Source organism: Hyla sarda, chromosome 9 (genome assembly GCF_029499605.1).
Source record: "Hyla sarda isolate aHylSar1 chromosome 9, aHylSar1.hap1, whole genome shotgun sequence".
NCBI lineage: Eukaryota > Metazoa > Chordata > Amphibia > Anura > Hylidae > Hyla > Hyla sarda.
In genome coordinates this window covers 151,762,404-151,789,151 of record NC_079197.1, presented here as the reverse complement: position 1 = coordinate 151,789,151, position 26,748 = coordinate 151,762,404, and the positions used below count along the sequence as shown (strand labels likewise).

Genomic DNA, 26,748 nt, shown 5'->3' with positions numbered 1-26,748 from the left:
GTTCCCAAGGGGGAAGAGGAAAAGGTAAGGAAGCTGTGTTTGTCAGGATGGCCGAGTGGTCTAAGGCGCCAGACTCAAGAGTAGTTTCTTCCCCATACTTGGGTGTTCTGGTCTCCAAATGGAGGCGTGGGTTCAAATCCCACTTCTGACAATGTGTTTTTGGCCTAAGACACGGTCACGTGCCTCTAACTGACATTTTACTTTTAGGAGTCATGAGAGCACATTCTTACGAACGTTAAAAGAGGAAATGAACACGTCAACCAAATGCGACCACAAGGGACTCGAACCCTCAATCTTCTGATTCAAAGTCAGACGCCTTATCCATTAGGCCACGCGGTCTTGTTTGGTTGGCCTGCGTTAAGGATTTCGAACCACTTTAAAGCGATCCAAGATGAACTACAATGTGTAAAAGATGATTTCCACTTATCACTGATCTCCCACTTCTGAAAAAAAAAATTTTTGCTGTTTCTCTCTCTAATCAACAAACATTGATATTCTTCATTCCCTTACGTCCTAACCAGTAGCACAGATGGGGTATTCCACCCCCCGCGAACTGGTAGGACAGATGGAAGTTTTATTGAACCTAATTAAACAATCAGTAAGACACACCCACAACCCCCTGTATAAGTAAGAGGGTCATCCTCTGCCTCATTGTGTTTTTTTCTGTCCTCCCGGACAGTGGGACAGATGGTGACCCCCTTACTCCTGTTGGAGGGGGGGGGGTTTCTCTTACTTGCAGTTCTGGGCTTAGTTTGCGCCCATCTGCTCCTATCCTCGGAGCCGCGACTCCAATCGCGGCCCCGGCCGGAAGTGCGTCAGCGGCGTCTGACGTCACTTCCTGTTTCTCTCTTTCGCTCCCGGCTCGTTTTTTTGCGCCGTTTTTGCCAATAATGCGGCGAAACCGAGCGAGGAGCCTCTTCTATAACCCTCTAACTAATAGGGTTCCTTTTCCTCCTGTTTTTTGTAAGACAGGATTTCTCTTTCTGCAACTCCGCCTTGTGGGCGGAGTCTTGTTTTGGCGCCAGCCAGGAGGATATTTAAACTCCCCCTAGGCTGCCATTCAGCCTCCTAGAGCGCAGAGCTGTTGGTACTTCCACAGTCCTGTCTTTTTGAGTCTTAGTAGTGCATCCTTGCGGATACTACTGTTTCCCTATCTCTCTTACCTGGTCTCTTGCTGAGAACTTTGGGTATTTTTATTATATTTTAGCTAGCCGCAATTTTTTCTTGCCGCTACATTATCTAATCACTCCTCTCATATTTACCTAGATATGTCGACCGAGGGCTCAGGGGATCGTGAAGGCTTGGCAAAAAGATCCGCCAAGCGCAAGCACCTCTCTTGCCATGACTGCAATACTCCCCTGGAGGATAATTATGAATTTTCCAGGTGCCCTCCTTGTAGGGCTAAGTCTCTACCTTCCCATCAGACTGAACCTACAGTCCAGGATATGTATGTGTGGGTCTCCTCTAACATGTCGGCTATGCAAGCCTCTATTGAGGAGCTGAAACACGTTGTCTCTCAGAAACGCGCCAGACCTTCTTCACCTCCCAGAATGGAGATGTCTGTGGATCAGGAGAGAGAAGATTCCAAGTCCTCCTCTTCGGATGAGGAGGTCACTGCATCTTATTTTTTTCCACTGGAAAAGACCCAGCGTCTTCTGAGATCCATCCGGTCGGGGGACCAGGATGTTGATCCCGGGGAAGCCTCTACCTCCGCCTCTAAGGGACCTAGGGTCTTTAAAGCGGATGATACCCTTCTGTTCGTGCTTAGAACGGAATGGAAAAAACCAGAAAAGGGTCCGGTCTTGACTAAAAGATTTAAGACCATGTTTCCTATACAGGAATCTCAGCTTTCTTCCTGGGGCCCTGTCCCTAAGGTTGACATGGCAGTTGCCAAACTGTCCAAGAGGACAGTGGTCCCTGCCGAGGATGGGTCTTCCTTGCAGGATCCAATGGATCGGAAGGCTGACTGTGCCATGAGGCGCTCCTACTCCACTGCTTCTGCGTCTGCATCAGTGGCGATAGCTTGCTCTGAGGTAGCAAACTTTTTGAAGACCCGTCTTTCTAACATCCAGTCGGATTTGGACCAGGGGGTTCCTAGAGATGAAATTCTTTCATCCTTCAAGACGTCCAATCTGGCCGTTGATTTTTTGTGCGATGCTTCCACCCAGCATCTTAAATTGGCCTCCAAGTCTATGGCCCTGGCTTCCGCTGGACGACGTCCTCTATGGTTAAAACCTTGGAAGGTTGACAACTCTTCCAAGAACACCTTATGTGCTATGCCTTACGAACCCGGCATTCTTTTCGGAGCTGAGCTGGACCGCATTATGGAGGGACTTTCTGACAAGAAAGGCAAGTCCCTTCCTTATTCCTCCTTTCGTGGTCGAGGCCGGCGTTCTGGGGGCGGATCAGCCCCCCAGCCTAAGCCTCAGAGAGAATGGGGTAATCAACGCCGGGGCGGAAAACGCTCCCGTGGCTCCAAAGACAACAGAAAGCTCTGACTGCGGGCTTCTACGAAGCTCTGGGTTCCTTGCCGAGGTGACCTTTCCAGTTTCCCATCCTGCCCCCCAGATTCCAGTTGGTGGTCGTCTTCACCACTTTTCAAGCGCCTGGTCCCTCCACATTCAGGATCCTTGGGTCCTGAGATTAATCTCGGATGGTTATTCGATAGACCTCGAATCAATTCCCCCATCCAATTATGTGGAGACAAGAGTTTTTTCACCAATCAAACAGGGGGCGCTAGAAACCTACATTCTGGAATACATCCAGAAGAATGCCTTAGAGGAAGTTCCTCTTTCAGAACGGGGGTCAGGAATTTATTCTCCAGTCTTCCTAGTTCCCAAGGTAACAGGAGACTGGCGGATGATTATAGATCTGAGATATCTCAATCAGTATGTGAAGCACAAACGCTTTCGTATGGAAACTATTCAATCTGTGGTCAACCTCATCTCGCCAGGGGATTACCTGGCTACTCTGGATCTAAAGGATGCTTACCTTCATATTCCTATTCATCCGGTATCCAGAAAGTATCTAAGGATCGCAGTTCAGGTAGGGGGAGTTCTAAAACACCTCCAGTTTGTAGCCCTCCCGTTTGGAATTTCTTCGGCCCCACACACATTTACCAAAGTGGTGGTAGCGGTAGTCGCTGCTCTAATGCTCCAGGGGCTCAGCATCGTTCCCTACCTAGACGATTGGCTCCTCAGAGCTCCTTCTTCTGCGATCCTGTCCCAACATCTGCAACTAGCAGTATCCTTCCTTCACCAGTTAGGGTGGATAGTCAATTGGGCCAAATCCAATTTCCTCCCTACTACCTCAGTGAGGTTTCTCGGCTTCATAGTCGACTCAATCTCCATGACACTCTACCTCTCTCCCGAGAGGAAATCTCGGGTGCAGGAATTGGCCCTTTTTTCTCTCTGTACCCCGGAGAGTTTCCATTCGCACTCTCATGCGGATGTTGGGACTTATGTCCGCTACCGTGGATGCGGTTCCTTGGGCTCTTTGGCATCTACGCCCTCTTCAATCAGAGGTGCTCGCCACTTGGAATCTCAGGCCCTCGGGCCTAAACAAGTGCCACTCCCTGTCTTATCGAGTCAGGTCCTCTCTCAGATGGTGGTCTCACCTCGAGGACGGCAAGTCAATGATCCAACCCCCTTGGATCATACTTACTACCGACGCGTCCCTTGTAGGTTGGGGAGCGCATCTCTTGGATCTGTTAGTGCGGGGATCTTGGTCTCCTCAGGAGAGAGGGTTAACCTCCAATCTCCTCGAGATTCGAGCCATCAGATTAGCAGTCCTCCACTTTGCTTCTCTTCTTCAAGGGAAAGCAGTAAAGATCCAATCAGACAGCATGACGGCTGTATTGTACATCAACAAGCAGGGAGGCACTCGATCACAAAGCCTCCTCAGAGAGGTGGGTCTGATCTTGGATTGGGCAGAGAGGAACCTAACCCACCTGTCGGCAGTTCACATTCGGGGATCTCTCAATGTGATCGCCGACCGCCTGAGCAGAGGACTTTCAACTGGAGAATGGTCTCTCCATCCAGAGATGTTCAAACAAATAATACTCAGGTGGGGTATGCCAGAAATAGATCTTATGGCAACAAGGTTCAACACCAAAGTGGTGAGATTTTGTTCCCTGTACAGGGAAGACAACCCAGTAGCAATCGATGCTCTCTCAATCCCATGGAGGTTCAGGCTGGCCTACATCTTCCCTCCAATTTCCTTGATCCCAAGGGTATTGATGAAAATCAGGCAGGACCAAGCCTCTGTCATAGCCATAATTCCATTTTGGCCCAAGAGAGCTTGGTTTACCCAACTCTTGCAAATGAGTCGGGGACAATTCTGGAGGCTTCCCCCAGAGCAAGCACTAGTGTCGGGGGACACTCACAGCTGCTCAAATCTTCAAATGTTCAACCTGACAGCCTGGAGGTTGACCAGTCCCTTCCACATCTAGAAGGGCTTTCTAGTGCGGTCTTGAATACCCTCTCGCATTCCAGAGCGGAGTCCACTAACAGAGCCTATAAAAGAATTTGGACAACTTTTCAGTCTTGGTGCTCCAAGAAACAACTACCTGGACAGAATCCAGCTGTTGCCACAATCCTCAACTTTCTCCAGGAGGGATTAGACAAGAATCTATCTCCTTCCACACTCAGAGTTCAGGTATCAGCCATCTCTGCCTTTCTCAATAAACCATTGTCTCAAGACCCACTAGTCAAAATATTCTTGAGGGGATCCTCAAGGTTAAAACCTACAATTATACAACCTGTCCCAGCATGGGACTTATCGATGGTGCTCAAGGGGTTAGCATCTCCCCCCTTTGAGCCCTTGGAGGAGGTGGACATGAAGTTTGTTACCATTAAAATAACTTTTTTACTGGCAATCACTTCAGCCAAAAGGATTGGGGAACTTCAAGCGCTCTCGGCACTTGAACCATATACTAAATTTTTGCCGGATCGAGTGTTACTCAGATTCATGCCATCCTTTATACCTAAGGTTCCATCATTCCAAAATATAAATCAAGTTATATCCCTGCCAGTATTTTCTCCTCCTCCATCCTCCAATGAAGATAGTGCTCTTCATTGCCTAGATATCTCGAGATGTCTCCAGATCTATATAAGAAGATCTTTGGAGTTTCGGAAGGATGAAAATCTGCTAATTCTCTTTTCAGGACCCAAGAGAGGTCTTAAAGCTTCAAAGCCCTCCATCAGTAGATGGGTAAAAGATGCCATTCGTATTGCCATGGTATCCCAAGGTAAGGAGCCTCCTGAGTTTGTAAAAGCTCATTCCACCAGGTCTGTATCTACCTCCTTTGCGGAAAGGAGTCTTGTTCCCTTGGAACATATATGCAAAGCTGCTTCCTGGAGTTCACTCTCCACATTTATCACCCACTACAGACTTGACAGTAGATTGGCCGATTTTTCCTCATTTGGACGGACAGTATTATCTGCCGTCAGGCATGAGAGCCCTCCCTCATAGGGTTTCTGCTTGCCATTTCCCCATCTGTGCTACTGGTTAGGACGTAAGGGAATCGTTAATTTCTAACGATAATTTGTTTTCCCTTAGTCCTAACAGTAGCACAACTTTCCCTCCCTAGTTAAGTTATTTTCTTCTATTATTTACCTTTAGTTCTTCTTGTTACTACACAATGAGGCAGAGGATGACCCTCTTACTTATACAGGGGGTTGTGGGTGTGTCTTACTGATTGTTTAATTAGGTTCAATAAAACTTCCATCTGTCCTACCAGTTCGCGGGGGGTGGAATACCCCATCTGTGCTACTGTTAGGACTAAGGGAAAACAAATTATCGTTAGAAATTAACGATTCTCCGACAATAACAAAGGGATATTTAACATTTTTAGTGTTCCCAAGGGGGAAGAGGAAAAGATACTGTAGCTGTGTTTGTCAGGATGGCCGAGTGGTCTAAGGCGCCAGACTCAAGAGTAGTTTCTTCTCCATACTTGGGTGTTTTGGTCTCCAGATGGAGGCGTGGGTTCAAATCCCACTTCTGACAATGCGTTTTTGGCCTAAGACACGGTCACATGCCTCTAACTGATATTTTACTTTTAGGAGTCATGAGAGCACATTCTTACGAACGTTAAAAGGAGATGAACACGTCAACCAAGTGCCACTGCGACCACGAAGGGACTCGAACCCTCAATCTTCTGATCCGAAGTCAGACGCCTTATCCATTAGGCCACGCGGTCTTGTTTGGTTGGCCTGCGTTAAGGATTTCGAACCACATTAAAGCGATCCAAGATGAATTACAATGTGTAAAAGATGATTTCCACTTATCACTGATCTCCCACTTCTGAAAAAAAAAAAGATTGCTGTTTCTCTCTCTAATCAACAAACATTGATATTCTTCATTCTCCGACAATAACAAAGGGATATTTAACATTTTTATGTGTTCCCAAGGGGGAAGAGGAAATGGTACGGTAGCTGTGTTTGTCAGGATGGCCGAGTGGTCTAAGGCGCCAGACTCAAGAGTAGTTTCTTCCCCATACTTGGGTGTTCTGGTCTCCAGATGGAGGCGTGGGTTCAAATCCCACTTCTGACAATGCGTTTTTGGCCTAAGACACGGTCACGTGCCTCTAACTGATATTCTACTTTTAGGAGTCATGAGAGCACATTCTTACGAACGTTAAAAGAGGAAATGAACACGTCAACCAAATGCGACCACAAGGGACTCGAACCCTCAATCTTCTGATTCGAAGTCAGACGCCTTATACATTAGGCCACGCGGTCTTGTTTGGTTGGCCTGCGTTAAGGATTTCGAACCACTTTAAAGCGATCCAAGATGAACTACAATGTGTAAAAGATGATTTCCACTTATCACTGATCTCCCACTTCTGAAAAAAAAAAAGATTGCTGTTTCTCTCTCTAATCAACAAACATTGATATTCTTCATTCTCCGACAATAACAAAGGGATATTTAACATTTTTAGTGTTCCCAAGGGGGAAGAGGAAAAGATACGGTAGCTGTGTTTGTCAGGATGGCCGAGTGGTCTAAGGCGCCAGACTCAAGAGTAGTTTCTTCCCCATACTTGGGTGTTTTGGTCTCCAGATGGAGGCGTGGGTTCAAATCCCACTTCTGACAATGCGTTTTTGGCCTAAGACACGGTCACGTGCCTCTAACTGATATTTTACTTTTAGGAGTCATGAGAGCACATTCTTACGAACGTTAAAAGGAGATGAACACATCAGCCAAGTGAAACTGCGACCACGAAGGGACTCGAACCCTCAATCTTCTGATTCGAAGTCAGACGCCTTATCCATTAGGCCACGCGGTCTTGTTTGGTTGGCCTGCGTTAAGGATTTCGAACCACTTTAAAGCGATCCAAGATGAACTACAATGTGTAAAAGATGATTTCCACTTATCACTGATCTCCCACTTCTGAAAAAAAAAGAGATTGCTGTTTCTCTCTCTAATCAACAAACATTGATATTCTTCATCCTCCGACTATAACAAAGGGATATTTAACATTTATAGTGTTCCCAAGGGGGAAGAGGAAAAGGTAAGGAAGCTGTGTTTGTCAGGATGGCCGAGTGGTCTAAGGCGCCAGACTCAAGAGTAGTTTCTTCCCCATACTTGGGTGTTCTGGTCTCCAGATGGAGGCGTGGGTTCAAATCCCACTTCTGACAATGTGTTTTTGGCCTAAGACACGGTCACGTGCCTCTAACTGATATTTTACTTTTAGGAGTCATGAGAGCACATTCTTACGAACGTTAAAAGGAGATGAACACGTCAACCAAGTGCCACTGCGACCACGAAGGGACTCGAACCCTCAATCTTCTGATCCGAAGTCAGACGCCTTATCCATTAGGCCACAGGGTCCTGACTGGTTGGCCCGTGTTAAGGATTCCGAACTACTTTAAAACTATCCAAGATTAATTACAATGTGTAAAAGATGATTTCCACTTATCACTGATCTCCCACTTCTGAAAAAAAAAAAAGATTGCTGTTTCTCTCTCTAATCAACAAACATTGATATTCCTCATTCTCCGACAATAACAAAGGGATATTTAAAATTTTTAGTGTTCCCAAGGGGGAAGAGGAAAAGATACAGTAGCTGTGTTAGTCAGGATGGCCGAGTGGTCTAAGGTGCCAAACTCAAGAGTATTTTCTTCCCCATACTTGGGTGTTCTGGTCTCCAGATGGAGGCGTGGGTTCAAATCCCACTTCTGACAATGCGTTTTTGGCCTAAGACACGGTCACGTGCCTCTAACTGATATTTTACTTTTAGGAGTCATGAGAGCACATTCTTACGAACGTTAAAAGGAGATGAACACGTCAACCAAGTGCCACTGCGACCACGAAGGGACTCAAACCCTCAATCTTCTGATCCGAAGTCAGACGCCTTATCCATTAGGCCACACGGTCCTGACTGGTTGGCTCATGTTAAGGATTCCTAACTACTTTAACACTATCCAAGATTAATTACAATGTGTAAAAGATGATTTCCACTTATCACTGATCTCCCACTTCTGAAAAAAAAAAGATTGCTGTTTCTCTCTCTAATCAACAAACATTGATATTCTTCATTCTCCGACAATAACAAAGGGATATTTAACATTTTTAGTGTTCCCAAGGGGGAAGAGGAAAAGGTACGGTGGCTGTGTTTGTGAGGATGGCCGAGTGGTCTAAGGCGCCAGACTCAAGAGTAGTTTCTTCCCCATACTTGGGTGTTCTGGTCTTCAGATGGAGGCGTGGGTTCAAATCCCACTTCTGACAATGCGTTTTTGGCCTAAGACACGGTCACGTGCCTCTAACTGATATTCTACTTTTAGGAGTCATGAGAGCACATTCTTACGAACGTTAAAAGAGGAAATGAACAAGTCAACCAAATGCGACCACGAAGGGACTCGAACCCTCAATCTTCTGATCCAAAGTCAGACGCCTTATCCATTAGGCCACGCGGTCTTGTTTGGTTGGCCTGCGTTTAGGATTTCGAACCACTTTAAAGCGATCCAAGATGAACTACAATGTGTAAAAGATGATTTCCATTTATCACTGATCTCCCAACTCTGAAAAAAAAAAAGATTGCTGTTTCTCTCTCTAATCAACAAACATTGATATTCTTCATCCTCCGACTATACCAAAGGTATATTTAACATTTTTAGTGTTCCCAAGGGGGAAGAGGAAAAGGTAAAGAAGCTGTGTTTGTCAGGATGGCCGAGTGGTCTAAGGCGCCACACTCAAGAGTAGTTTCTTCCCCATACTTGGGTGTTCTGGTCTCCAGATGGAGGCGTGGGTTCAAATCCCACTTCTGACAATGCGTTTTTGGCCTAAGACACGGTCACGTGCCTCTAACTGACATTTTACTTTTAGGAGTCATGAGAGCACATTCTTACGAACGTTAAAAAGAGATGAACACGTCAACCAAATGCGACCACGAAGGGACTCGAACCCTCAATCTTCTGATTCGAAGTCAGACGCCTTATCCATTAGGCCACACGGTCTTGTTTGGTTGGCCTGCGTTAAGGATTTCGAACCACTTTAAAGCGATCCAAGATGAACTACAATGTGTAAAAGATGATTTCCACTTATCACTGATCTCCCACTTCTGAAAAAAAAAGAGATTGCTGTTTCTCTCTCTAATCAACAAACATTGATATTCTTCATCCTCCGACTATAACAAAGGGATATTTAACATTTATAGTGTTCCCAAGGGGGAAGAGGAAAAGGTAAGGAAGCTGTGTTTGTCAGGATGGCCGAGTGGTCTAAGGCGCCAGACTCAAGAGTAGTTTCTTCCCCATACTTGGGTGTTCTGGTCTCCAGATGGAGGCGTGGGTTCAAATCCCACTTCTGACAATGTGTTTTTGGCCTAAGACACGGTCACGTGCCTCTAACTGATATTTTACTTTTAGGAGTCATGAGAGCACATTCTTACGAACGTTAAAAGGAGATGAACACGTCAACCAAGTGCCACTGCGACCACGAAGGGACTCGAACCCTCAATCTTCTGATCCGAAGTCAGACACCTTATCCATTAGGCCACACGGTCCTGACTGGTTGGCCCGTGTTAAGGATTCCGAACTACTTTAAAACTATCCAAGATTAATTACAATGTGTAAAAGATGATTTCCACTTATCACTGATCTCCCACTTCTGAAAAAAAAAAAAGATTGCTGTTTCTCTCTCTAATCAACAAACATTGATATTCCTCATTCTCCGACAATAACAAAGGGATATTTAAAATTTTTAGTGTTCCCAAGGGGGAAGAGGAAAAGATACGGTAGCTGTGTTAGTCAGGATGGCCGAGTGGTCTAAGGTGCCAAACTCAAGAGTAGTTTCTTCCCCATACTTGGGTGTTCTGGTCTCCAGATGGAGGCGTGGGTTCAAATCCCACTTCTGACAATGCGTTTTTGGCCTAAGACACGGTCACGTGCCTCTAACTGATATTTTACTTTTAGGAGTCATGAGAGCACATTCTTACGAACGTTAAAAGGAGATGAACACGTCAACCAAGTGCCACTGCGACCACGAAGGGACTCAAACCCTCAATCTTCTGATCCGAAGTCAGACGCCTTATCCATTAGGCCACACGGTCCTGACTGGTTGGCTCATGTTAAGGATTCCGAATTACTTTAAAACTATCCAAGATTAATTACAATGTGTAAAAGATGATTTCCACTTATCACTGATCTCCCACTTCTGAAAAAAAAAAAGATTGCTGTTTCTCTCTCTAATCAACAAACATTGATATTCTTCATTCTCCGACAATAACAAAGGGATATTTAACATTTTTAGTGTTCCCAAGGGGGAAGAGGAAAAGGTACGGTGGCTGTGTTTGTGAGGATGGCCGAGTGGTCTAAGGCGCCAGACTCAAGAGTAGTTTCTTCCCCATACTTGGGTGTTCTGGTCTTCAGATGGAGGCGTGGGTTCAAATCCCACTTCTGACAATGCGTTTTTGGCCTAAGACACGGTCACGTGCCTCTAACTGATATTCTACTTTTAGGAGTCATGAGAGCACATTCTTACGAACGTTAAAAGAGGAAATGAACAAGTCAACCAAATGCGACCACAAGGGACTCGAACCCTCAATCTTCTGATTCGAAGTCAGACGCCTTATCCATTAGGCCACACGGTCTTGTTTGGTTGGCCTGCGTTAAGGATTTCGAACCACTTTAAAGCGATCCAAGATGAACTACAATGTGTAAAAGATGATTTCCATTTATCACTGATCTCCCACTTCTGAAAAAAAAAGAGATTGCTGTTTCTCTCTCTAATCAACAAACATTGATATTCTTCATCCTCCGACTATAACAAAGGGATATTTTACATTTATAGTGTTCCCAAGGGGGAAGAGGAAAAGGTAAGGAAGCTGTGTTTGTCAGGATGGCTGAGTGGTCTAAGGCGCCATTCTCAAGAGTAGTTTCTTCCCCATACTTGGGTGTTCTGGTCTCCAGATGGAGGCGTGGGTTCAAATCCCACTTCTGACAATGCGTTTTTGGCCTAAGACACGGTCACGTGCCTCTAACTGATATTTTACTTTTAGGAGTCATGAGAGCACATTCTTACGAACGTTAAAAGGAGATGAACACGTCAACCAAGTGCCACTGCGACCACGAAGGGACTCAAACCCTCAATCTTCTGATCCGAAGTCAGACGCCTTATCCATTAGGCCACACGGTCCTGACTGGTCGGCCCGTGTTAAGGATTCCGAACTACTTTAAAACTATCCAAGATTAATTACAATGTGTAAAAGATGATTTCCACTTATCACTGATCTCCCACTTCTGAAAAAAAACAAAGATTGCTGTTTCTCTCTCTAATCAACAAACATTGATATTCTTCATTCTCCGACAATAACAAAGGGATATTTAACATTTTTAGTGTTCCCAAGGGGGAAGAGGAAAAGATACGGTAGCTGTGTTTGTCAGGATGGCCGAGTGGTCTAAGGCGCCAGACTCAAGAGTAGTTTCTTCCCCATACTTGGGTGTTTTGGTCTCCAGATGGAGGCGTGGGTTCAAATCCCACTTCTGACAATGCGTTTTTGGCCTAAGACACGGTCACGTGCCTCTAACTGATATTTTACTTTTAGGAGTCATGAGAGCACATTCTTACGAACGTTAAAAGGAGATGAACACGTCAACCAAGTGCCACTGCGACCACGAAGGGACTCGAACCCTCAATCTTCTGATCCGAAGTCAGACGCCTTATCCATTAGGCCATGCGGTCTTGTTTGGTTGGCCTGCGTTAAGGATTTCGAACCACTTTAAAGCGATCCAAGATGAACTACAATGTGTAAAAGATGATTTCCATTTATCACTGATCTCCCAACTCTGAAAAAAAAAAGATTGCTGTTTCTCTCTCTAATCAACAAACATTGATATTCTTCATCCTCCGACTATAACAAAGGTAGATTTAACATTTTTAGTGTTCCCAAGGGGGAAGAGGAAAAGGTAAGGAAGCTGTGTTTGTCAGGATGGCCAAGTGGTCTAAGGCGCCAGACTCAAGAGTAGTTTCTTCCCCATACTTGGGTGTTCTGGTCTCCAGATGGAGGCGTGGGTTCAAATCCCACTTCTGACAATGCGTTTTTGGCCTAAGACACGGTCACGTGCCTCTAACTGACATTTTACTTTTAGGAGTCATGAGAGCACTTTCTTACGAACGTTAAAAGGAGATAAACACGTCAACCAAATGCGACCACGAAGGGACTCGAACCCTCAATCTTCTGATTCGAAGTCAGACGCCTTATCCATTAGGCCACGCGGTCTTGTTTGGTTGGCCTGCGTTAAGGATTTCGAACCACTTTAAAGCGATCCAAGATGAACTACAATGTGTAAAAGATGATTTCCACTTATCACTGATCTCCCACTTCTGAAAAAAAAAGAGATTGCTGTTTCTCTTTCTCATCAACAAACATTGATATTCTTCATCCTCCGACTATAACAAAGGGATATTTAACATTTATAGTGTTCCCAAGGGGAAGAGGAAAAGGTAAGCAAGCTGTGTTTGTCAGGATGGCCGAGTGGTCTAAGGCGCCAGACTCAAGAGTAGTTTCTCCCCATACTTGGGTGTTCTGGTCTCCAGATGGAGGCGTGGGTTCAAATCCCACTTCTGACAATGCCTTTTTGGCCTAAGACACGGTCACGTGCCTCTAACTGATATTTTACTTTTAGGAGTCATGAGAGCACATTCTTACGAACGTTAAAAGGAGATGAACACGTCAACCAAGTGCCACTGCGACCACGAAGGGACTCGAACCCTCAATCTTCTGATCCGAAGTCAGACGCCTTATCCATTAGGCCATGCGGTCTTGTTTGGTTGGCCTGCGTTAAGGATTTCGAACCACTTTAAAGCGATCCAAGATGAACTACAATGTGTAAAAGATGATTTCCACTTATCACTGATCTCCCACTTCTGAAAAAAAAAGAGATTGCTGTTTCTCTCTCTAATCAACAAACATTGATATTCTTCATTCTCCGACAATAACAAAGGGATATTTAAAATTTTTAGTGTTCCCAAGGGGGAAGAGGAAAAGGAAATGGTACGGTAGCTGTGTTTGTCAGGATGGCCGAGTGGTCTAAGGCGCCAGACTCAAGAGTAGTTTCTTCCCCATACTTGGGTGTTCTGGTCTCCAGATGGAGGCATGGGTTCAAATCCCACTTCTGACAATGCGTTTTTGGCCTAAGACACGGTCACGTGCCTCTAACTGATATTCTACTTTTAGGAGTCATGAGAGCACATTCTTACGAACGTTAAAAGAGGAAATGAACACGTCAACCAAATGCGACCACGAACGGACTCGAACCCTCAATCTTCTGATTCGAAGTCAGACACCTTATCCATTAGGCCACGCGGTCTTGTTTGGTTGGCCTGCGTTAAGGATTTCGAACCACTTTAAAGCGATCCAAGATGAACTACAATGTGTAAAAGATGATTTCCACTTATCACTGATCTCCCACTTCTGAAAAAAAAAGAGATTGCTGTTTCTCTCTCTAATCAACAAACATTGATATTCTTCATCCTCCGACTATAACAAAGGGATATTTAACATTTATAGTGTTCCCAAGGGGAAGAGGAAAAGGTAAGCAAGCTGTGTTTGTCAGGATGGCCGAGTGGTCTAAGGCGCCAGACTCAAGAGTAGTTTCTTCCCCATACTTGGGTGTTCTGGTCTCCAGATGGAGGCGTGGGTTCAAATCCCACTTCTGACAATGCCTTTTTGGCCTAAGACACGGTCACGTGCCTCTAACTGATATTTTACTTTTAGGAGTCATGAGAGCACATTCTTACGAACGTTAAAAGGAGATGAACACGTCAACCAAGTGCCACTGCGACCACGAAGGGACTCGAACCCTCAATCTTCTGATCCGAAGTCAGACGCCTTATCCATTAGGCCATGCGGTCTTGTTTGGTTGGCCTGCGTTAAGGATTTCGAACCACTTTAAAGCGATCCAAGATGAACTACAATGTGTAAAAGATGATTTCCACTTATCACTGATCTCCCACTTCTGAAAAAAAAAGAGATTGCTGTTTCTCTCTCTAATCAACAAACATTGATATTCTTCATTCTCCGACAATAACAAAGGGATATTTAACATTTTTAGTGTTCCCAAGGGGGAAGAGGAAAAGGAAATGGTACGGTAGCTGTGTTTGTCAGGATGGCCGAGTGGTCTAAGGCGCCAGACTCAAGAGTAGTTTCTTCCCCATACTTGGGTGTTCTGGTCTCCAGATGGAGGCATGGGTTCAAATCCCACTTCTGACAATGCGTTTTTGGCCTAAGACACGGTCACGTGCCTCTAACTGATATTCTACTTTTAGGAGTCATGAGAGCACATTCTTACGAACGTTAAAAGAGGAAATGAACACGTCAACCAAATGCGACCACGAACGGACTCGAACCCTCAATCTTCTGATTCGAAGTCAGACACCTTATCCATTAGGCCACGCGGTCTTGTTTGGTTGGCCTGCGTTAAGGATTTCGAACCACTTTAAAGCGATCCAAGATGAACTACAATGTGTAAAAGATGATTTCCATTTATCACTGATCTCCCAACTCTGAAAAAAAAAAGATTGCTGTTTCTCTCTCTAATCAACAAACATTGATATTCTTCATCCTCCGACTATAACAAAGGTATATTTCAAATTTTTAGTGTTCCCAAGGGGGAAGAGGAAAAGGTAAGGATGCTGTGTTTGTCAGGATGGCCGAGTGGTCTAAGGCGCCAGACTCAAGAGTAGTTTCTTCCCCATACTTGGGTGTTCTGGTCTCCAGATGGAGGCGTGGGTTCAAATCCCACTTCTGACAATGTGTTTTTGGCCTAAGACACGGTCACGTGCCTCTAACTGATATTTTACTTTTAGGAGTCATGAGAGCACATTCTTACGAACGTTAAAAGGAGATGAACACGTCAACCAAGTGCCACTGCGACCACGAAGGGACTCGAACCCTCAATCTTCTGATCCGAAGTCAGACGCCTTATCCATTAGGCCACACGGTCCTGACTGGTTGGCCAGTGTTAAGGATTCCGAACTACTTTAAAACTATCCAAGATTAATTACAATGTGTAAAAGATGATTTCCACTTATCACTGATCTCCCACTTCTGAAAAAAAAAAAGATTGCTGTTTCTCTCTCTAATCAACAAACATTGATATTCTTCATTCTCCGACAATAACAAAGGGATATTTAACATTTTTAGTGTTTCCAAGGGGGAAGAGGAAAGGGTATGGTAGCTGTGTTTGTCAGGATGGCCGAGTGGTCTAAGGCGCCAGACTCAAGAGTAGTTTCTTCCCCATACTTGGGTGTTCTGGTCTCCAGATGGAGGCGTGGGTTCAAATCCCACTTCTGACAATGTGTTTTTGGCCTAAGACACGGTCACGTGCCTCTAACTGATATTCTACTTTTAGGAGTCATGAGAGCACATTCTTACGAACGTTAAAAGAGGAAATGAACACGTCAACCAAATGCGACCACAAGGGACTCGAACCCTCAATCTTCTGATTCGAAGTCAGACGCCTTATCCATTAGGCCACGCGGTCTTGTTTGGTTGGCCTGCTTTAAGGATTTCGAACCACTTTAAAGCGATCCAAGATGAACTACAATGTGTAAAAGATGATTTCCACTTATCACTGATCTCCCACTTCTGAAAAAAAAAAAGATTGCTGTTTCTCTCTCTAATCAACAAACATTGATATTCTTCATTCTCCGACAATAACAAAGGGATATTTAACATTTTTAGTGTTCCCAAGGGGGAAGAGGAAATGGTACGGTAGCTGTGTTTGTCAGGATGGCCGAGTGGTCTAAGGCGCCAGACTCAAGAGTAGTTTCTTCCCCATACTTGGGTGTTCTGGTCTCCAGATGGAGGCGTGGGTTCAAATCCCACTTCTGACAATGCGTTTTTGGCCTAAGACACGGTCACGTGCCTCTAACTGATATTCTACTTTTAGGAGTCATGAGAGCACATTCTTACTAACGTTAAAAGAGGAAATGAACACGTCAACCAAATGCGACCACGAAGGGACTCGAACCCTCAATCTTCTGATTCGAAGTCAGACACCTTATCCATTAGGCCACGCGGTCTTGTTTGGTTGGCCTGCGTTAAGGATTTCGAACCACTTTAAAGCGATCCAAGATGAACTACAATGTGTAAAATATGATTTCCACTTATCACTGATCTCCCACTTCTGAAAAAAAAAGAGATTGCTGTTTCTCTCTCTAATCAACAAACATTGATATTCTTCATCCTCCGACTATAACAAAGGGATATTTAACATTTATAGTGTTCCCAAGGGGGAAGAGGAAAAGGAAAGGAAGCTGTGTTTGTCAGGATGGCCGAGTGGTCTAAGGCGCCAGACTCAAGAGTAGTTTCTTCCCCATACTTGGGTGTTCTGGTCTCCAGATGGAGGCGTGGGTTCAAATCCAGTGTTAAGGATTCCGAACTACTTTAAAACTATCCAAGATTAATTACAATGTGTAAAAGATGATTTCCACTTATCGCTGATCTCCCACTTCTGAAAAAAAAAAAGATTGCTGTTTCTCTCTCTAATCAACAAACATTGATATTCTTCATTCTCCGACAATAACAAAGGGATATTTAACATTTTTAGTGTTCCCAAGGGGGAAGAGGAAATGGTACGGTAGCTGTGTTTGTCAGGATGGCCGAGTGGTCTAAGGCGCCAGACTCAAGAGTAGTTTCTTCCCCATACTTGGGTGTTCTGGTCTCCAGAGGGAGGCGTGGGTTCAAATGCGTTTTTGGCCTAAGACACGGTCACGTGCCTCTAACTGATATTCTACTTTTAGGAGTCATGAGAGCACATTCTTACTAACGTTAAAAGAGGAAATGAACACATCAACCAAATGCGACCACAAGGGACTCGAACCCTCAATCTTCTGATTCGAAGTCAGATGCCTTATCCATTAGGCCACGCGGTCTTGTTTGGTTGGCCTGCGTTAAGGATTTCGAACCACTTTAAAGCGATCCAAGATGAACTACAATGTGTAAAAGATGATTTCCACTTATCACTGATCTCCCACTTCTGAAAAAAAAAAAGATTGCTGTTTCTCTCTCTAATCAACAAACATTGATATTCTTCATTCCCTTACGTCCTAACCAGTAGCACAGATGGGGTATTCCACCCCCTGCGAACTGGTAGGACAGATGGAAGTTTTATTGAACCTAATTAAACAATCAGTAAGACACACCCACAACCCCCTGTATAAGTAAGAGGGTCATCCTCTGCCTCATTGTGTTTTTTTCTGTCCTCCCGGACAGTGGGACAGATGGTGACCCCCTTACTCCTGTTGGAGGGGGGGGGGTTTCTCTTACTTGCAGTTCTGGGCTTAGTTTGCGCCCATCTGCTCCTATCCTCGGAGCCGCGACTCCAATCGCGGCCCCGGCCGGAAGTGCGTCAGCGGCGTCTGACGTCACTTCCTGTTTCTCTCTTTCGCTCCCGGCTCGTTTTTTTGCGCCGTTTTTGCCAATAATGCGGCGAAACCGAGCGAGGAGCCTCTTCTATAACCCTCTAACTAATAGGGTTCCTTTTCCTCCTGTTTTTTGTAAGACAGGATTTCTCTTTCTGCAACTCCGCCTTGTGGGCGGAGTCTTGTTTTGGCGCCAGCCAGGAGGATATTTAAACTCCCCCTAGGCTGCCATTCAGCCTCCTAGAGCGCAGAGCTGTTGGTACTTCCACAGTCCTGTCTTTTTGAGTCTTAGTAGTGCATCCTTGCGGATACTACTGTTTCCCTATCTCTCTTACCTGGTCTCTTGCTGAGAACTTTGGGTATTTTTATTATATTTTAGCTAGCCGCAATTTTTTCTTGCCGCTACATTATCTAATCACTCCTCTCATATTTACCTAGATATGTCGACCGAGGGCTCAGGGGATCGTGAAGGCTTGGCAAAAAGATCCGCCAAGCGCAAGCACCTCTCTTGCCATGACTGCAATACTCCCCTGGAGGATAATTATGAATTTTCCAGGTGCCCTCCTTGTAGGGCTAAGTCTCTACCTTCCCATCAGACTGAACCTACAGTCCAGGATATGTATGTGTGGGTCTCCTCTAACATGTCGGCTATGCAAGCCTCTATTGAGGAGCTGAAACACGTTGTCTCTCAGAAACGCGCCAGACCTTCTTCACCTCCCAGAATGGAGATGTCTGTGGATCAGGAGAGAGAAGATTCCAAGTCCTCCTCTTTGGATGAGGAGGTCACTGCATCTTATTTTTTTCCGCTGGAAAAGACCCAGCGTCTTCTGAGATCCATCCGGTCGGGGGACCAGGATGTTGATCCCGGGGAAGCCTCTACCTCCGCCTCTAAGGGACCTAGGGTCTTTAAAGCGGATGATACCCTTCTGTCCGTGCTTAGAACGGAATGGAAAAAACCAGAAAAGGGTCCGGTCTTAACTAAAAGATTTAAGACCATGTTTCCTATACAGGAATCTCAGCTTTCTTCCTGGGGCCCTGTCCCTAAGGTTGACATGGCAGTTGCCAAACTGTCCAAGAGGACAGTGGTCCCTGCCGAGGATGGGTCTTCCTTGCAGGATCCAATGGATCGGAAGGCTGACTGTGCCATGAGGCGCTCCTACTCCACTGCTTCTGCGTCTGCATCAGTGGCGATAGCTTGCTCTGAGGTAAATGTGTAAAAGATGATTTCCACTTATCACTGATCTCCCACTTCTGAAAAAAAAAGAGATTGCTGTTTCTCTCTCTAATCAACAAACATTGATATTCTTCATCCTCCGACTATAACAAAGGGATATTTAACATTTATAGTGTTCCCAAGGGGGAAGAGGAAAAGGTAAGGAAGCTGTGTTTGTCAGGATGGCCGAGTGGTCTAAGGCGCCAGACTCAAGAGTAGTTTCTTCCCCATACTTGGGTGTTCTGGTCTTCAGATGGAGGCGTGGGTTCAAATCCCACTTCTGACAATGTGTTTTTGGCCTAAGACACGGTCACGTGCCTCTAACTGATATTCTACTTTTAGGAGTCATGAGAGCACATTCTTACGAACGTTAAAAGAGGAAATGAACACGTCAACCAAATGCGACCACAAGGGACTCGAACCCTCAATCTTCTGATTCGAAGTCAGACGCCTTATCCATTAGGCCACGCGGTCTTGTTTGGTTGGCCTGCGTTAAGGATTTCGAACCACTTTAAAGCGATCCAAGATGAACTACAATGTGTAAAAGATGATTTCCACTTATCACTGATCTCCCACTTCTGAAAAAAAAAAAGATTGCTGTTTCTCTCTCTAATCAACAAACATTGATATTCTTCATTCTCCGACAATAACAAAGGGATATTTAACATTTTTAGTGTTCCCAAGGGGGAAAAGGAAAAGACACGGTAGCTGTGTTTGTCAGGATGGCCGAGTGGTCTAAGGCGCCAGACTCAAGAGTAGTTTCTTCCCCATACTTGGGTGTTTTGGTCTCCAGATGGAGGCGTGAGTTCAAATCCCACTTCTGACAATGCGTTTTTGGCCTAAGACACGGTCACGTGCCTCTAACTGATATTTTACTTTTAGGAGTCATGAGAGCACATTCTTACGAACGTTAAAAGGAGATGAACACATCAACCAAGTGAAACTGCGACCACGAAGGGACTCGAACCCTCAATCTTCTGATCCGAAGTCAGACGCCTTATCCATTAGGCCACGCGGTCTTGTTTGGTTGGCCTGCGTTTAGGATTTCGAACCACTTTAAAGCGATCCAAGATGAACTACAATGTGTAAAAGATGATTTCCATTTATCACTGATCTCCCAACTCTGAAAAAAATAAGATTGCTGTTTCTCTCTCTAATCAACAAACATTGATATTCTTCATCCTCCGACTATAACAAAGGTATATTTAACATTTTTAGTGTTCCCAAGGGGGAAGAGGAAAAGGTAAGGAAGCTGTGTTTGTCAGGATGGCCGAGTGGTCTAAGGCGCCAGACTCAAGAGTAGTTTCTTCCCCATACTTGGGTGTTCTGGTCTCCAGATGGAGGCGTGGGTTCAAATCCCACTTCTGACAATGCGTTTTTGGCCTAAGACACGGTCACGTGCCTCTAACTGACATTTTACTTTTAGGAGTCATGAGAGCACATTCTTACGAACGTTAAAAGAGGAAATGAACACGTCAACCAAATGCGACCACAAGGGACTCGAACCCTCAATCTTCTGATTCGAAGTCAGACGCCTTATCCATTAGGCCACGCGGTCTTGTTTGGTTGGCCTGCGTTAAGGATTTCGAACCACTTTAAAGCGATCCAAGATGAACTACAATGTGTAAAAGATGATTTCCACTTATCACTGATCTCCCACTTCTGAAAAAAAAAAAGATTGCTGTTTCTCTCTCTAATCAACAAACATTGATATTCTTCATTCCCTTACGTCCTAACCAGTAGCACAGATGGGGTATTCCACCCCCCGCGAACTGGTAGGACAGATGGAAGTTTTATTGAACCTAATTAAACAATCAGTAAGACACACCCACAACCCCCTGTATAAGTAAGAGGGTCATCCTCTGCCTCATTGTGTTTTTTTCTGTCCTCCCGGACAGTGGGACAGATGGTGACCCCCTTACTCCTGTTGGAGGGGGGGGGGGTTTCTCTTACTTGCAGTTCTGGGCTTAGTTTGCGCCCATCTGCTCCTATCCTCGGAGCCGCGACTCCAATCGCGGCCCCGGCCGGAAGTGCGTCAGCGGCGTCTGACGTCACTTCCTGTTTCTCTCTTTCGCTCCCGGCTCGTTTTTTTGCGCCGTTTTTGCCAATAATGCGGCGAAACCGAGCGAGGAGCCTCTTCTATAACCCTCTAACTAATAGGGTTCCTTTTCCTCCTGTTTTTTGTAAGACAGGATTTCTCTTTCTGCAACACGTCAACCAAGTGCCACTGCGACCACGAAGGGACTCGAACCCTCAATCTTCTGATCCGAAGTCAGACGCCTTATCCATTAGGCCACACGGTCCTGACTGGTTGGCCCGTGTTAAGGATTCCGAACTACTTTAAAACTATCCAAGATTAATTACAATGTGTAAAAGATGATTTCCACTTATCACTGATCTCCCACTTCTGAAAAAAAAAAAAGATTGCTGTTTCTCTCTCTAATCAACAAACATTGATATTCCTCATTCTCCGACAATAACAAAGGGATATTTAAAATTTTTAGTGTTCCCAAGGGGGAAGAGGAAAAGATACACTAGCTGTGTTAGTCAGGATGGCCGAGTGGTCTAAGGTGCCAAACTCAAGAGTAGTTTCTTCCCCATACTTGGGTGTTCTGGTCTCCAGATGGAGGCGTGGGTTCAAATCCCACTTCTGACAATGCGTTTTTGGCCTAAGACACGGTCACGTGCCTCTAACTGATATTTTACTTTTAGGAGTCATGAGAGCACATTCTTACGAACGTTAAAAGGAGATGAACACGTCAACCAAGTGCCACTGCGACCACGAAGGGACTCAAACCCTCAATCTTCTGATCCGAAGTCAGACGCCTTATCCATTAGGCCACACGGTCCTGACTGGTTGGCTCATGTTAAGGATTCCGAACTACTTTAAAACTATCCAAGATTAATTACAATGTGTAAAAGATGATTTCCACTTATCACTGATCTCCCACTTCTGAAAAAAAAAAGATTGCTGTTTCTCTCTCTAATCAACAAACATTGATATTCTTCATTCTCCGACAATAACAAAGGGATATTTAACATTTTTAGTGTTCCCAAGGGGGAAGAGGAAAAGGTACGGTGGCTGTGTTTGTGAGGATGGCCGAGTGGTCTAAGGCGCCAGACTCAAGAGTAGTTTCTTCCCCATACTTGGGTGTTCTGGTCTTCAGATGGAGGCGTGGGTTCAAATCTCACTTCTGACAATGCGTTTTTGGCCTAAGACACGGTCACGTGCCTCTAACTGATATTCTACTTTTAGGAGTCATGAGAGCACATTCTTACGAACGTTAAAAGAGGAAATGAACAAGTCAACCAAATGCGACCACGAAGGGACTCGAACCCTCAATCTTCTGATCCGAAGTCAGACGCCTTATCCATTAGGCCACGCGGTCTTGTTTGGTTGGCCTGCGTTTAGGATTTCGAACCACTTTAAAGCGATCCAAGATGAACTACAATGTGTAAAAGATGATTTCCATTTATCACTGATCTCCCAACTCTGAAAAAAAAAAAGATTGCTGTTTCTCTCTCTAATAAACAAACATTGATATTCTTCATCCTCCGACTATAACAAAGGTATATTTAACATTTTTAGTGTTCGCAAGGGGGAAGAGGAAAAGGTAAGGAAGCTGTGTTTGTCAGGATGGCCGAGTGGTCTAAGGCGCCACACTCAAGAGTAGTTTCTTCCCCATACTTGGGTGTTCTGGTCTCCAGATGGAGGCGTGGGTTCAAATCCCACTTCTGACAATGCGTTTTTGGCCTAAGACACGGTCACGTGCCTCTAACTGACATTTTACTTTTAGGAGTCATGAGAGCACATTCTTACGAACGTTAAAAGGAGATGAACACGTCAACCAAATGCGACCACGAAGGGACTCGAACCCTCAATCTTCTGATTCGAAGTCAGACGCCTTATCCATTAGGCCACGCGGTCTTGTTTGGTTGGCCTGCGTTAAGGATTTCGAACCACTTTAAAGCGATCCAAGATGAACTACAATGTGTAAAAGATGATTTCCACTTATCACTGATCTCCCACTTCTGAAAAAAAAAGAGATTGCTGTTTCTCTCTCTAATCAACAAACATTGATATTCTTCATCCTCCGACTATAACAAAGGGATATTTAACATTTATAGTGTTCCCAAGGGGGAAGAGGAAAAGGTAAGGAAGCTGTGTTTGTCAGGATGGCCGAGTGGTCTAAGGCGCCAGACTCAAGAGTAGTTTCTTCCCCATACTTGGGTGTTCTGGTCTCCAGATGGAGGCGTGGGTTCAAATCCCACTTCTGACAATGTGTTTTTGGCCTAAGACACGGTCACGTGCCTCTAACTGATATTTTACTTTTAGGAGTCATGAGAGCACATTCTTACGAACGTTAAAAGGAGATGAACACGTCAACCAAGTGCCACTGCGACCACGAAGGGACTCGAACCCTCAATCTTCTGATCCGAAGTCAGACGCCTTATCCATTAGGCCACACGGTCCTGACTGGTTGGCCCGTGTTAAGGATTCCGAACTACTTTAAAACTATCCAAGATTAATTACAATGTGTAAAAGATGATTTCCACTTATCACTGATCTCCCACTTCTGAAAAAAAAAAAAGATTGCTGTTTCTCTCTCTAATCAACAAACATTGATATTCCTCATTCTCCGACAATAACAAAGGGATATTTAAAATTTTTAGTGTTCCCAAGGGGGAAGAGGAAAAGATACGGTAGCTGTGTTAGTCAGGATGGCCGAGTGGTCTAAGGTGCCAAACTCAAGAGTAGTTTCTTCCCCATACTTGGGTGTTCTGGTCTCCAGATGGAGGCGTGGGTTCAAATCCCACTTCTGACAATGCTTTTTTGGCCTAAGACACGGTCACGTGCCTCTAACTGATATTTTACTTTTAGGAGTCATGAGAGCACATTCTTACGAACGTTAAAAGGAGATGAACACGTCAACCAAGTGCCACTGCGACCACGAAGGGACTCAAACCCTCAATCTTCTGATCCGAAGTCAGACGCCTTATCCATTAGGCCACACGGTCCTGACTGGTTGGCTCATGTTAAGGATTCCGAACTACTTTAAAACTATCCAAGATTAATTACAATGTGTAAAAGATGATTTCCACTTATCACTGATCTCCCACTTCTGAAAAAAAAAAAGATTGCTGTTTCTCTCTCTAATCAACAAACATTGATATTCTTCATTCTCCGACAATAACAAAGGGATATTTAACATTTTTAGTGTTCCCAAGGGGGAAGAGGAAAAGGTAAGGAAGCTGTGTTTGTCAGGATGGCCGAGTGGTCTAAGGCGCCAGACTCAAGAGTAGTTTCTTCCCCATACTTGGGTGTTCTGGTCTCCAGATGGAGGCGTGGGTTCAAATCCCACTTATGACAATGCGTTTTTGGCCTAAGACACGGTCACGTGCCTCTAACTGATATTTTACTTTTAGGAGTCATGAGAGCACATTCTTACAAACGTTAAAAGGAGATGAACACATCAACCAAGTGCCACTGCGACCACGAAGGGACTCGAACCCTTAATCTTCTGATCCGAAGTCAGACGCCTTATCCATTAGGCCACACGGTCCTGACTGGTTGGCCCGTGTTAAGGATTCCAAACTACTTTAAAACTATCCAAGATTAATTACAGTGTGTAAAAGATGATTTCCACTTATCACTGATCTCCCACTTCTGAAAAAAAAAAGATTGCTGTTTCTCTCTCTAATCAACAAACATTGATATTCTTCATTCTCCGACAATAACAAAGGGATATTTAACATTTTTAGTGTTCCCAAGGGGGAAGAGGAAAAGGTACGGTAGCTGTGTTTGTCAGGATGGCCGAGTGGTCTAAGGCGCCAGACTCAAGAGTAGTTTCTTCCCCATACTTGGGTGTTCTGGTCTCCAGATGGAGGCGTGGGTTCAAATCCTACTTCTGACAATGCGTTTTTGGCCTAAGACACGGTCACGTGCCTCTAACTGATATTCTACTTTTAGGAGTCATGAGAGCACATTCTTACGAACGTTAAAAGAGGAAATGAACACGTCAACCAAATGCGACCACGAAGGGACTCGAACCCTCAATCTTCTGATTCGAAGTCAGACACCTTATCCATTAGGCCACACGGTCTTGTTTGGTTGGCCTGCGTTAAGGATTTCGAACCACTTTAAAGCGATACAAGATGAACTACAATGTGTAAAAGATGATTTCCACTTATCACTGATCTCCCACTTCTGGAAAAAAAAAAGATTGCTGTTTCTCTCTCTAATCAACAAACATTGATATTCTTCATTCTCCGACAATAACAAAGGGATATTTAACATTTTTAGTGTTCCCAAGGGGGAAGAGGAAAAGGTAAGGAAGCTGTGTTTGTCAGGATGGCCGAGTGGTCTAAGGCGCCAGACTCAAGAGTAGTTTCTTCCCCATACTTGGGTGTTCTGGTCTCCCGATGGAGGCGTGGGTTCAAAGCCCACTTCTGACAATGCATTTTTGGCCTAAGACACGGTCACGTGCCTTTAACAAATTTTTAGTGTTCCCAAGGGGGAAGAGGAAAAGGTAAGGAAGCTGTGTTTGTCAGGATGGCCGAGTGGTCTAAGGCGCCAGACTCAAGAGTAGTTTCTTCCCCATACTTGGGTGTTCTGGTCTCCAGATGGAGGCGTGGGTTCAAATCCCACTTCTGACAATGCGTTTTTGGCCTAAGACACGGTCACGTGCCTCTAACTGATATTTTACTTTTAGGAGTCATGAGTAGTGTTGAGCGGCATAGGCCATATTCGAATTCGCGAATATTCGCGAATATATGGACGAATATTCGTCATATATTCGCGAATATTCGCATATTCGTTATATTCTCGTTTTATTTTCGCATATGCGAACATTCGCGTATGCGAAAATTAACATATGTGAATATTAACATATACAAAATCAACATACGCGAAAATTCGCATATACGAAAATGAGCATATGCTAATTGTCGCATATGCGAATTTTCGGACGCCAGTCTCACACAGTAGTATTACAGCCTTCTTTACACCACACAAGCTGGAAGCAGAGAGGGATGATCACTGTGATGTGTACTGTGAAAAAAAAAAAAAAACGAATATTCGTAATTACGAATATATAGCGCTATATTCGCGAAATTCGCGAATTCGCGAATATGCGATATTCGCGAATAATATTCGAATTGCGAATATTCGTGAGCAACACTAGTCATGAGAGCACATTCTTACGAACGTTAAAAGGAGATGAACACGTCGACCAAGTGCCACTGCGACCACGAAGGGACTCAAACCCTCAATCTTCTGATCCGAAGACAGACGCCTTATCCATTAGGCCACACGGTCCTGACTGGTTGGCTCATGTTAAGGATTCCGAACTACTTTAAAACTATCCAAGATTAATTACAATGTGTAAAAGATGATTTCCACTTATCACTGATCTCCCACTTCTGAAAAAAAAAAAGATTGCTGTTTCTCTCTCTAATCAACAAACATTGATATTCTTCATTCTCCGACAATAACGGAGGGATATTTAACATTTTTAGTGTTCGCAAGGGGGAAGAGGAAAAGGTACGGTAGCTGTGTTTGTCAGGATGGCCGAGTGGTCTAAGGCGCCAGACTCAAGAGTAGTTTCTTCCCCATACTTGGGTGTTCTGTTCTCCAGATGGAGGCGTGGGTTCAAATACTACTTCTGACAATG

The 26,748-nt window shown here is 44.7% G+C and overlaps 40 non-coding genes across 40 annotated transcripts; 17 read left to right on the top strand and 23 right to left on the bottom strand.

The window, feature by feature from the left end:
- The first annotated feature begins 41 nt into the window (after positions 1–41).
- On the top strand, positions 42–151 carry TRNAL-CAA (transfer RNA leucine (anticodon CAA)). Its single transcript has 2 exons — positions 42–79; positions 106–151. It is a non-coding gene; the product is annotated as a tRNA-Leu (tRNA).
- A 5,745-nt stretch (positions 152–5,896) lies between these two features.
- Positions 5,897–6,006, top strand: TRNAL-CAA (transfer RNA leucine (anticodon CAA)). Its single transcript has 2 exons — positions 5,897–5,934; positions 5,961–6,006. It is a non-coding gene; the product is annotated as a tRNA-Leu (tRNA).
- A 120-nt stretch (positions 6,007–6,126) lies between these two features.
- Positions 6,127–6,199, bottom strand: TRNAR-UCG (transfer RNA arginine (anticodon UCG)). Its single transcript has one exon. It is a non-coding gene; the product is annotated as a tRNA-Arg (tRNA).
- A 243-nt stretch (positions 6,200–6,442) lies between these two features.
- On the top strand, positions 6,443–6,552 carry TRNAL-CAA (transfer RNA leucine (anticodon CAA)). The gene is made up of 2 exons: positions 6,443–6,480; positions 6,507–6,552. It is a non-coding gene; the product is annotated as a tRNA-Leu (tRNA).
- A 430-nt stretch (positions 6,553–6,982) lies between these two features.
- TRNAL-CAA (transfer RNA leucine (anticodon CAA)) lies at positions 6,983–7,092 on the top strand. The gene is made up of 2 exons: positions 6,983–7,020; positions 7,047–7,092. It is a non-coding gene; the product is annotated as a tRNA-Leu (tRNA).
- A 120-nt stretch (positions 7,093–7,212) lies between these two features.
- Positions 7,213–7,285, bottom strand: TRNAR-UCG (transfer RNA arginine (anticodon UCG)). The gene has a single exon. It is a non-coding gene; the product is annotated as a tRNA-Arg (tRNA).
- A 242-nt stretch (positions 7,286–7,527) lies between these two features.
- TRNAL-CAA (transfer RNA leucine (anticodon CAA)) lies at positions 7,528–7,637 on the top strand. The gene is made up of 2 exons: positions 7,528–7,565; positions 7,592–7,637. It is a non-coding gene; the product is annotated as a tRNA-Leu (tRNA).
- A 666-nt stretch (positions 7,638–8,303) lies between these two features.
- Positions 8,304–8,376, bottom strand: TRNAR-UCG (transfer RNA arginine (anticodon UCG)). The gene has a single exon. It is a non-coding gene; the product is annotated as a tRNA-Arg (tRNA).
- Positions 8,377–8,843: 467 nt separating this feature from the next.
- Positions 8,844–8,916, bottom strand: TRNAQ-UUG (transfer RNA glutamine (anticodon UUG)). Its single transcript has one exon. It is a non-coding gene; the product is annotated as a tRNA-Gln (tRNA).
- A 466-nt stretch (positions 8,917–9,382) lies between these two features.
- Positions 9,383–9,455, bottom strand: TRNAR-UCG (transfer RNA arginine (anticodon UCG)). The gene has a single exon. It is a non-coding gene; the product is annotated as a tRNA-Arg (tRNA).
- Positions 9,456–9,697: 242 nt separating this feature from the next.
- TRNAL-CAA (transfer RNA leucine (anticodon CAA)) lies at positions 9,698–9,807 on the top strand. Its single transcript has 2 exons — positions 9,698–9,735; positions 9,762–9,807. It is a non-coding gene; the product is annotated as a tRNA-Leu (tRNA).
- Positions 9,808–9,927: 120 nt separating this feature from the next.
- On the bottom strand, positions 9,928–10,000 carry TRNAR-UCG (transfer RNA arginine (anticodon UCG)). The gene has a single exon. It is a non-coding gene; the product is annotated as a tRNA-Arg (tRNA).
- A 473-nt stretch (positions 10,001–10,473) lies between these two features.
- TRNAR-UCG (transfer RNA arginine (anticodon UCG)) lies at positions 10,474–10,546 on the bottom strand. Its single transcript has one exon. It is a non-coding gene; the product is annotated as a tRNA-Arg (tRNA).
- Positions 10,547–11,558: 1,012 nt separating this feature from the next.
- TRNAR-UCG (transfer RNA arginine (anticodon UCG)) lies at positions 11,559–11,631 on the bottom strand. The gene has a single exon. It is a non-coding gene; the product is annotated as a tRNA-Arg (tRNA).
- Positions 11,632–11,874: 243 nt separating this feature from the next.
- Positions 11,875–11,984, top strand: TRNAL-CAA (transfer RNA leucine (anticodon CAA)). The gene is made up of 2 exons: positions 11,875–11,912; positions 11,939–11,984. It is a non-coding gene; the product is annotated as a tRNA-Leu (tRNA).
- A 120-nt stretch (positions 11,985–12,104) lies between these two features.
- TRNAR-UCG (transfer RNA arginine (anticodon UCG)) lies at positions 12,105–12,177 on the bottom strand. The gene has a single exon. It is a non-coding gene; the product is annotated as a tRNA-Arg (tRNA).
- Positions 12,178–12,418: 241 nt separating this feature from the next.
- Positions 12,419–12,528, top strand: TRNAL-CAA (transfer RNA leucine (anticodon CAA)). The gene is made up of 2 exons: positions 12,419–12,456; positions 12,483–12,528. It is a non-coding gene; the product is annotated as a tRNA-Leu (tRNA).
- Positions 12,529–12,642: 114 nt separating this feature from the next.
- Positions 12,643–12,715, bottom strand: TRNAR-UCG (transfer RNA arginine (anticodon UCG)). Its single transcript has one exon. It is a non-coding gene; the product is annotated as a tRNA-Arg (tRNA).
- Positions 12,716–12,956: 241 nt separating this feature from the next.
- Positions 12,957–13,065, top strand: TRNAL-CAA (transfer RNA leucine (anticodon CAA)). Its single transcript has 2 exons — positions 12,957–12,994; positions 13,020–13,065. It is a non-coding gene; the product is annotated as a tRNA-Leu (tRNA).
- Positions 13,066–13,185: 120 nt separating this feature from the next.
- Positions 13,186–13,258, bottom strand: TRNAR-UCG (transfer RNA arginine (anticodon UCG)). The gene has a single exon. It is a non-coding gene; the product is annotated as a tRNA-Arg (tRNA).
- Positions 13,259–14,046: 788 nt separating this feature from the next.
- TRNAL-CAA (transfer RNA leucine (anticodon CAA)) lies at positions 14,047–14,156 on the top strand. The gene is made up of 2 exons: positions 14,047–14,084; positions 14,111–14,156. It is a non-coding gene; the product is annotated as a tRNA-Leu (tRNA).
- Positions 14,157–14,276: 120 nt separating this feature from the next.
- On the bottom strand, positions 14,277–14,349 carry TRNAR-UCG (transfer RNA arginine (anticodon UCG)). Its single transcript has one exon. It is a non-coding gene; the product is annotated as a tRNA-Arg (tRNA).
- Positions 14,350–15,137: 788 nt separating this feature from the next.
- TRNAL-CAA (transfer RNA leucine (anticodon CAA)) lies at positions 15,138–15,247 on the top strand. The gene is made up of 2 exons: positions 15,138–15,175; positions 15,202–15,247. It is a non-coding gene; the product is annotated as a tRNA-Leu (tRNA).
- Positions 15,248–15,367: 120 nt separating this feature from the next.
- Positions 15,368–15,440, bottom strand: TRNAR-UCG (transfer RNA arginine (anticodon UCG)). Its single transcript has one exon. It is a non-coding gene; the product is annotated as a tRNA-Arg (tRNA).
- A 242-nt stretch (positions 15,441–15,682) lies between these two features.
- Positions 15,683–15,792, top strand: TRNAL-CAA (transfer RNA leucine (anticodon CAA)). Its single transcript has 2 exons — positions 15,683–15,720; positions 15,747–15,792. It is a non-coding gene; the product is annotated as a tRNA-Leu (tRNA).
- A 430-nt stretch (positions 15,793–16,222) lies between these two features.
- On the top strand, positions 16,223–16,332 carry TRNAL-CAA (transfer RNA leucine (anticodon CAA)). The gene is made up of 2 exons: positions 16,223–16,260; positions 16,287–16,332. It is a non-coding gene; the product is annotated as a tRNA-Leu (tRNA).
- Positions 16,333–16,448: 116 nt separating this feature from the next.
- Positions 16,449–16,521, bottom strand: TRNAR-UCG (transfer RNA arginine (anticodon UCG)). The gene has a single exon. It is a non-coding gene; the product is annotated as a tRNA-Arg (tRNA).
- Positions 16,522–19,251: 2,730 nt separating this feature from the next.
- On the top strand, positions 19,252–19,361 carry TRNAL-CAA (transfer RNA leucine (anticodon CAA)). Its single transcript has 2 exons — positions 19,252–19,289; positions 19,316–19,361. It is a non-coding gene; the product is annotated as a tRNA-Leu (tRNA).
- Positions 19,362–20,021: 660 nt separating this feature from the next.
- On the bottom strand, positions 20,022–20,094 carry TRNAR-UCG (transfer RNA arginine (anticodon UCG)). Its single transcript has one exon. It is a non-coding gene; the product is annotated as a tRNA-Arg (tRNA).
- A 241-nt stretch (positions 20,095–20,335) lies between these two features.
- On the top strand, positions 20,336–20,445 carry TRNAL-CAA (transfer RNA leucine (anticodon CAA)). Its single transcript has 2 exons — positions 20,336–20,373; positions 20,400–20,445. It is a non-coding gene; the product is annotated as a tRNA-Leu (tRNA).
- Positions 20,446–21,305: 860 nt separating this feature from the next.
- Positions 21,306–21,378, bottom strand: TRNAR-UCG (transfer RNA arginine (anticodon UCG)). Its single transcript has one exon. It is a non-coding gene; the product is annotated as a tRNA-Arg (tRNA).
- Positions 21,379–21,851: 473 nt separating this feature from the next.
- On the bottom strand, positions 21,852–21,924 carry TRNAR-UCG (transfer RNA arginine (anticodon UCG)). Its single transcript has one exon. It is a non-coding gene; the product is annotated as a tRNA-Arg (tRNA).
- A 467-nt stretch (positions 21,925–22,391) lies between these two features.
- TRNAR-UCG (transfer RNA arginine (anticodon UCG)) lies at positions 22,392–22,464 on the bottom strand. Its single transcript has one exon. It is a non-coding gene; the product is annotated as a tRNA-Arg (tRNA).
- Positions 22,465–22,930: 466 nt separating this feature from the next.
- On the bottom strand, positions 22,931–23,003 carry TRNAR-UCG (transfer RNA arginine (anticodon UCG)). The gene has a single exon. It is a non-coding gene; the product is annotated as a tRNA-Arg (tRNA).
- A 242-nt stretch (positions 23,004–23,245) lies between these two features.
- TRNAL-CAA (transfer RNA leucine (anticodon CAA)) lies at positions 23,246–23,355 on the top strand. The gene is made up of 2 exons: positions 23,246–23,283; positions 23,310–23,355. It is a non-coding gene; the product is annotated as a tRNA-Leu (tRNA).
- A 120-nt stretch (positions 23,356–23,475) lies between these two features.
- On the bottom strand, positions 23,476–23,548 carry TRNAR-UCG (transfer RNA arginine (anticodon UCG)). Its single transcript has one exon. It is a non-coding gene; the product is annotated as a tRNA-Arg (tRNA).
- Positions 23,549–24,021: 473 nt separating this feature from the next.
- Positions 24,022–24,094, bottom strand: TRNAR-UCG (transfer RNA arginine (anticodon UCG)). Its single transcript has one exon. It is a non-coding gene; the product is annotated as a tRNA-Arg (tRNA).
- Positions 24,095–24,566: 472 nt separating this feature from the next.
- TRNAR-UCG (transfer RNA arginine (anticodon UCG)) lies at positions 24,567–24,639 on the bottom strand. Its single transcript has one exon. It is a non-coding gene; the product is annotated as a tRNA-Arg (tRNA).
- A 467-nt stretch (positions 24,640–25,106) lies between these two features.
- TRNAR-UCG (transfer RNA arginine (anticodon UCG)) lies at positions 25,107–25,179 on the bottom strand. The gene has a single exon. It is a non-coding gene; the product is annotated as a tRNA-Arg (tRNA).
- A 443-nt stretch (positions 25,180–25,622) lies between these two features.
- TRNAL-CAA (transfer RNA leucine (anticodon CAA)) lies at positions 25,623–25,732 on the top strand. The gene is made up of 2 exons: positions 25,623–25,660; positions 25,687–25,732. It is a non-coding gene; the product is annotated as a tRNA-Leu (tRNA).
- Positions 25,733–26,748: the final 1,016 nt, after the last annotated feature.